This window comes from Microtus ochrogaster, unplaced genomic scaffold (assembly GCF_000317375.1).
Source record: "Microtus ochrogaster isolate Prairie Vole_2 unplaced genomic scaffold, MicOch1.0 UNK16, whole genome shotgun sequence".
NCBI lineage: Eukaryota > Metazoa > Chordata > Mammalia > Rodentia > Cricetidae > Microtus > Microtus ochrogaster.
The window spans coordinates 3,624,779-3,632,541 of record NW_004949114.1 but is presented as its reverse complement, the minus strand read 5'-3'; positions in this window follow the sequence as shown (position 1 = coordinate 3,632,541).

Below are 7,763 nucleotides of genomic sequence, written 5' to 3'. Positions count from 1 at the left end.
GCGCAGTCCTCCACCTTCAGTCAGGAATCAATGGTTAGGGCGCAGATTGGTGACATCACTAGCGCGCCGGCGTGGGAGGGAGGCCTGTGTGATGCATCCCTCTTTTGTTTGAGCCCTTGGAAAATGAGCTTGTTGTGGCTCTGTTTTCCTTAACAGCTCACCATCGGAGGAGGGCATTTTTGTGTGCGTGGTGGGAGCCAGGTACTTGGTGTCAGAATACTGCGGTTTTGCCCAGGACTTACTACTCCCCAGTCCTCCATAATGTGGTTTGGTTGGAAGACCCGAGAATATGTATAGATAGAATCTTCTTTTCCAACTGGACCTGAAGAGCACAGAACCGCTTTTTAGTGTGCTATAACCAGTAGACTTCGGATGATTTGTTAAAATTAAATTAGTGCAGGAAAGAGCAACATAATGGAATCTGGAGAGATGGCCCAGGGGCTAAGAGCACTTAGCGGCTCTTCTGGAAGACTCAATTAGATTCCCAGCACCTACTTGGTGGCTCAGTACCATCTGTAACTCGTTCCGGCGAAAATTTACGCGCCCTCTTCTGGCCTTCACTGGCACTGCATACGTGTGGTACACAGACACATTGCATGCAAAAACACTCATAATCATCAAATAAACCAGCATAATGAACACATCTTCAACTTGGCACCCACCAGAAATACTTCCAATGGTCCTTTCATCACTTTGTAAGTGGTTCCAATCTTCTGCTGCCTCCCCGCAGTAGTAACTCATTTGAATTTGCATTTACACAGTTACAACATTGCTTTCATTTCTTTTCACTTTCTTACTAAACAACGCATTTTTCATTAGTTGTGTGTATATTTCTTGGGACTTTTCACAAACTTGTTAAGCATCACGTCTCCTAAGCAAGTTGCACATTGTACACCTTCACTGATAGAAAACAGTTTATTATGCGCCATAATCTATGTATCCCTTCTTTTTTTTAAAGGTTTATTTATTATGTATACAACATTCTGCCTCCATGTATGCTGACACACCAGAAGAGGGTGCCAGATCTTATTACAGATGGTTGTGACCCACCATGTGGTTGCTGGGAATTGAACTCACGACCTGTGGAAGAACAGCCAGTCCTCTTAACCACTGAGCCATCTCTCCAGCCCTGCATCCCTTCTTTATTTAAACACAATTCTCAGTCTTCTCTTTCCAAGTGTGACTATGATCGCTATATGTAAAAACCCTACGCCTGTATTGTGGTGCCTGCACTACAGAACCGTTTGCAAGCCAGGCAAGGGCCTGGAAATTTAAGCACAGAAAGACACACAGAGACACGGGTCATCCTTAAAACAGGAATGCCCCCTTTATTGTGTCCAGGGGCAACTTATATAGGAATCCTTAATTGATAGCCACGCCCCAGCCAAACGCACCAGAAACCACTCCCCTGTCATCAGGAACTCCTGAGGGTCTCGTGCTCAGAGCAGCTGTAAGCATAACACGTTGTTTACAAGAAATTCAGGATCTGGGGGTTCATAGCTCCCAACAGCTATACTCTGGTGCCACTGTGCAGTTTCTTGGGTATTTTTATCTAGATGCAAGACTGATGGTCTTTGTATGTTAATGGTCCATCTTGTAGCATAATATCTAATGTTTATAGAAAGTATGCCATGTTGTTTAGTGATTTCTTCTTGTTAAGACTCAGGGACTAAGCCTGGTGTGGTGAGGTGCACTTTTAACCCCAGCATTTGGGAGGCAGAGACAGGCAAATCTCTTAGTTCAAGGCCAACCTGGTCTACAAAGTGAGTTCCAGGATGGCCAGGGCTACACAGAGAACCTTGTCTCCAAAAACCAAAAGCCCCCCCCCCCAAAAAAAGACCCATGGAATTAATATAACACATAAGACCCAGGAAGCTCCTGAAACTTAGAAAACTCACAAGGCCTTGTCCCCATGGTTACAGACGCAGTAACAGACTGCTGGGGAGAGCATACACGCTGGCGGCTCTGCCTTCCTTATGTGGAGAGCTCAAGGGATGCAGCATCTGTGCCTTGTCCCCTATGCTGGGTGAGCCTTTGATTTGTACTCTTATAAGTAATCCCAGTGAATTCCTTGCTTTGTCAAGTTGGACTTTGTTAAAGTCATTACTTTGGCCTGTCATTCATCTATCGAGTGTGTAGATGTTTGAGTCTCCACGGGAAGTCACAGAACACACACCAGCTAGTATTTATATCTCCTCTAATATTTCAGATCTTTTGTTAGTAGGATGGTTGACAAAGAACGTTTCCTGTCTCCAGCCAGGTTCTTGTCACGCCCTCCTCTGAGAATGGAGCGGGCAGATAAAGGGGAGTATACAGATAGGGGGTGCTTTACCGTTGACGCAGGATCAACAACCTTAAGTGGAATGAGACAACTTTAAACAACTGCCACATGGACCGGAGGGGTGCCATCAGAGAAGCACTATAGCTCCAAGAAGGCTTTCAGTGAGCTTTGGGGTCCCAACCAACGGCAGTGCCGTGCAGAACCAGTCTGCAGATCACCAGCGGGCATAACAGCAACAGCTGGCACATCTGCTGGCTCTTGCCGTCTCAGGGGCTGGAGGCAGCGGCAGAGGCAACCTCCTTTTTGCGGCTGATGGGTGGCATCTTGGAGTGTGAGGCAGGAATGGGTGAGGCTGGCTTGAGCAAACACCCTGCTCAGAGCTGAAGCTCCAGGTGGCAGAAGCCTTAGGCACATGGAGCCCTTGGCACATCCATCCCCACGTGTCTGGAAGACACTCCTCCTTCTCTGAGGAGTGACGCAGCTTAGAGCCAGACCCTGAAATCTTCGGGCTGCTACCTCAGAAACTGACAGGAGCACCTGAAGATCAGTGCCCTCTCCCCAGCCCCCAGGCTGAGCCAGAAGTGGACCCTGAATCCTTCCTTGCCTTCGTTCTTCAACAATTCCATGATTCTATCTGTGTGCATGAATTTATAGGATGCCAGCTGAGCTCTGATTGACGGATTGTGGGTATGCAAATAAGATTAAAAAAAAAGACCAATCAGGAAAGAACTGTCAGCCATGGTGGGGAAGGGGGAAGAATCATAAGCCTGCTGGAAGTTGCCAAAAGTTAACAGGAAGGTAGGTAGACAGGGCTCTACTACTGCTGTGTGAAAACAGACTCCTCTGTGAAAGCTGTCCTTTTCCTGGTTGCTATGGTGACCTTGCAGGCTATCATTTGCTTCCCTTTTGCTGCCACTGGGGCTGCTTTAATAGCTATCAGCATTCTGGAGTCTGCCAGCTGTGAGAAATTTCCCCGTTGGGAGTCAGGGGAGAGCACCTACTAAGAATAAGTGTTAGATGGAATCCCATCCTGGTCTTATTGGTCCACCTTTAAACATCTCTTTTTCAGATAGGTCGTCTGCTGCCCTTTGCTGTGAAATGGATTCCAGGGCTGAGCAAGGCTGCGGCGATGGCAAGATGGCAGCTTTACTTGGGTCAGTTCTCTCAACATAAGATCCAGAGATTCTGGGGATAGGAATGCGGGGAAACTTCCAAAGGAGAGGGCGTTTACTGTCACGGTGCTCAGCAGTCTGTGGGTGAGGGGTCTGGGTATAAGGGGGCACTGAGGCAGATTGTTCTTTTAGAAGACTTATTAATATTGTGGGCAGACAGACAGACAGACAGACAGACAGACAGAAACATGGGTGGGGCTCTGGTAGAGTTCAGGACCCCATGGCAGAGTGAGGAATGGCTTTTTATAGGTCTTTGATGAAGGCAGAAGTATGTTTCATACAGCCAAGCTGTCTCTGATTCCTGGGTGTCAGGGAGAAGGGAGGAACTTCCAGATGCACCACTCTGGGTATGTGGAGGAGAGGCATATTTAATTCAGCTGAACCATTATACAGGTGGAAGATGTGTTGTCCCCAGCAGTGGCCTGACATCCCAGAAGGAAAAAGACACCTGCAAAGTCTGTTTATAGACTCAGACAGGCTCTCTGTCAGGTATCTGTCTCTCCTGTAGCAGAAGGGATCCTGGAACCAACTAGAAGGATAGAGAGGACACAGCTTGAACGGTGTCTTGTCCGGGATTTAACATTTCTTTCCTTGTGTCCTGGCATTAAACCTGAGTGGGGAAAACATTCTGAGGACTGATTAAGCAAGTTTTATTTAGACTGGCCAACCGGTGGCCTCATTCTAAGCCTGGGGTTTCAGAGAGAAGCCCCTCGCTGGCTTTTGAGGTCCCTTTCATGAGGAAGGGTTAGGGCTGATAGAAAAGAACCGCAATAACGGGCTGTTAGCACCGCAAGGCTGGGGGCTGTAGATGATTGCAGAGGAAGTCCATCATGTGGGAGGGGAGTCACCACCGGGTCAGGAGTTTAGAGGTGGGGACACAGCACCGGGCTACAAGTTCAGCATAGGCTGTAAGCATGGTTTGCAGGATACACTGGGCTTGGGAAATAGAAACTTATTCTTATAAGGTGTGGGGACTTAGTAACAGCATGTGACAATGTGGCTCCTGTTTTGGTTTCACCCTTACCACTGAGCAGGTTACCGAGTCACAGAGAGACGTTTGGAGGAGAAGGAGGGCTTGCCAGGAGCTGAGAGGCTGGGGAGAGAGGAAGAGACGGCTGTGGCAGGCCAAAAAACGAGTGTGACTTGATTAGCCTGCAGCCCAGAATCTAATAGTGGGGAGTTGGCCAGCAGAGCCAGAACCACACAGATGCAGGACTTACCTGACCCGGAACCAGCAGGTTTTCTCACAGGTTCATAAGCTCCAGGCAAACATGGCCTTAAATGGACCTAGGGGTGGGGCTCCAGGTTTCTGAAGCAAGGAGCTCCCTTGACCCTAGACCCTAGGAACTCCAAGCCAGCCCTTAGACTGGACAGCAAGTGCTATTTATGGCAAAACAAAACCCTTCTTAAATATGCAAACATTTGGGCTTAGTGCTGCTGACAAACTTTTGAATCAGTGCATTCCAGTCTATTGTGAAGAATTTAGCAACCAAGGGGCCAGGCGGCCAGCCCACCTTTGCTCCATTTATGTAGAACTTATTCCTTGTGTTTTGCCCTTGATGCTATTATTCTGCTGTTATCCTATGCCTCCATGAGTGTGTAATCGCTCAGTGGTGGTTCCCCGCGTCAAAAGACTCAGTACTGGTCAACCACTTGCCTATGGGGCTTAAAATTTTAAGCTCCTAGCTCGGGCCCCCAACTCCACGTGACAAGCTAGGTGTTCAGTTTGTGCTCACCGGTTCTTACAGCCTCTGGACTTTGTGAGTGACGACCCAAGGCCTTGCTGAACTTCTGGGATGCTGGAGTTCAGTCTCTGGACCTTCCTGCCTCACTCATGGAGACTGCTCCTCCCCCTTCACATACCAAGTCTGTCGTCAGCTTACATTCTGTTGGTGATTGTTCCTTGGAAATGCGGCTTCCTTTCTCTGTGTCTGCCTTTTGTTCCTGGTGCGATCAAGATTTTAAATTCTGTTTGATCTTTTTCTAAAGATACTTTTCATTGTGCAAAAACAGCTGTCACAGTCATTCTGGCATAAATATGCTGCTGTTTATACAATGTATGTGTCTAAACTTTATATTTTACAAACTCAAAGAATTCTTGTGAGTTCCAGGGAGCCGAATTGAAGGATTCACCTTAAACAGATCAGATACACCCCTCTCTCAATTCCCTGGTCCTGATACCCTCCTCCTCAAGACCTTATAATTCTGCTGACCTTCCCAGTCACCTGGGTACCATCCCTTTAAGAGACAAGCTCCACCCCCAATCTCCATCTCCTCCCTCCTTCCCACCAAGACAAGCATCCTCTCTCTCTCTCTCTCTCTCTCTCTCTCTCTCTCTCTCTCTCTCTCCCCTCTGATTCCCTTACCCTTATACCCTTCCCAATATCCACTAAATAAGCTCTCTACCCAAGTTCTCTTCACATGGTATTTCTGTCTGTCTCCCACCCACCAGGGTCGCCAGACTCTTCCCCATGGTTTTAGTGGGCTGTTGGTCAATTTTCTCATGTAAAATGGACATGTTCTTTGTCGATTTCATTGCAAATTTGCTTACATTTATATTTGTTCCCTTTCTACTTTAAAAATAGATATTCTTAACTTTGAATTTTTTGTCTTTTTTATGGTTTCTTTTTGGCCTCATAGGTTATTTAAACACCATGCTCAGGGATAGGGCGAATCACAAGCCTTTGAGTTCAATGTCCAACACCACACATTAAAAAAAAAAAGAAATCAAATTTCTTATTTCCTCAGCTATAGAGGTTTACTATTGACTCTACTATAGTTGTCTTATCCCAGCATACTTTTTATAACACTTTTCTTTTCAGCGGCCCAGGCCCCCAAGATTCAGTGAGTCCGTAACCCTAGAACAACACTGAGTTCAGAGTCAGGGAAAGAAACTCACTGAATATGGGACCAGAGCCAGGGGAAGAAGCACTTGGTCCCTGAACCTAAAACGGGAACAAAATCCCCGGACCCTGAATCCAGGCCCCTAGATTCAGAGAATACCAAAGATATTCACCCTGGTCCCAAAATTAGACGTATAAAGGTAAAAAGACCCAAAGAAAGAAACATAGTTTGGTCCCAGAATCAGATCCATCTCTGCCCCAGACAGAAAACCAGCCAATCCCTGAGCAGGGAAAACGGACCAATCACTGAGCCCCTTAAAGGCTTGGTATTCCCCACAGGCAGGCAGTTACTGGCAGTTGGGAATTCCCCGCTCAGGCCCTTAAATCATAGGGGGCAGCCAATCCCAAACCTGGAAGTCTGGAATTCCCCCTCAATCCCACTTAGGGGCAGCCAATCACAAGCCCAGAAGAATTCCCCAAGCCTCTTCCCCTATATAAACCCCCTCTTTTGCCGCTTGGGGTCTCTCCTGTGCTGTTCCTGTCACTGCTATTGCTGTGTTCATCGCTGCTGCTGTTGCTGCTGCTGCCATTACTGCTGCTGGCACAGCTTCCGACAGACAGAGGGACCCGAGTTAACTTGCAATAAAGACTCTTCGCTTTTGCATCAGATACGGTCTTGTGGTGATGTTTTGGGGATCCGGACTTTGGGCATAACACTTTTAAGAGTTATGCGGGGGGGGGGGGGAGAGGAGGTGGAAATTTTTAATAAATAAAAAGTGCTCTCTGCTTGGTAGCCTAACTGATGATCTAGCCTTAGAAATGGCAATATGTGCATGAAAAAAATTGTGCATCCCCATTGTTGAATACAAAATTAATATTTGTCCGCTAGTAAAAATTTGGTAATTTTGTTGTTCAGATATCCCCTATCTTTAATGGTTTGTGTTTGCTTCAATCACCAGTCACAGATTAAAGAACGTTGAAAAATCTGGCCAAATACAGTAGATTAGTGAAATCTATCAAATGTGTGTTTATTTATTGGGGGGGCACACACAGAGTGTCAGGTATCCCAGGTGTCAGGGACCAACCTCATCAAAATTACCTCTTGCCAGGGTAGGGGTCTGGGGATCTGAAAAATAGAGATAGTACCAGGACGGAGTTCCAGTGAATGCTGGAATACCCTCATTTAATTTCCAATTGTTTAAAATATCCCTCATCCCAAAGGGCAGGAATAAGATAACAAACTGTGTTAACCTGTTATACAAGGAAATGAACTGACCAATTGAAGGTCGTGGGCTAGATCTATCCTTACACATTCTGTTGCTAGAACAAAACAAGTCACACTCACACCCTAGACCAAAAAAACATCCTGTAGGCAAACCACTCCCTGGGTGGAATCCATTGTTACTCCTTAAAGGAACTAGAACCTTAGTTGGATCCTAAGACTTTTGTTTGACTATTCGTGAAACA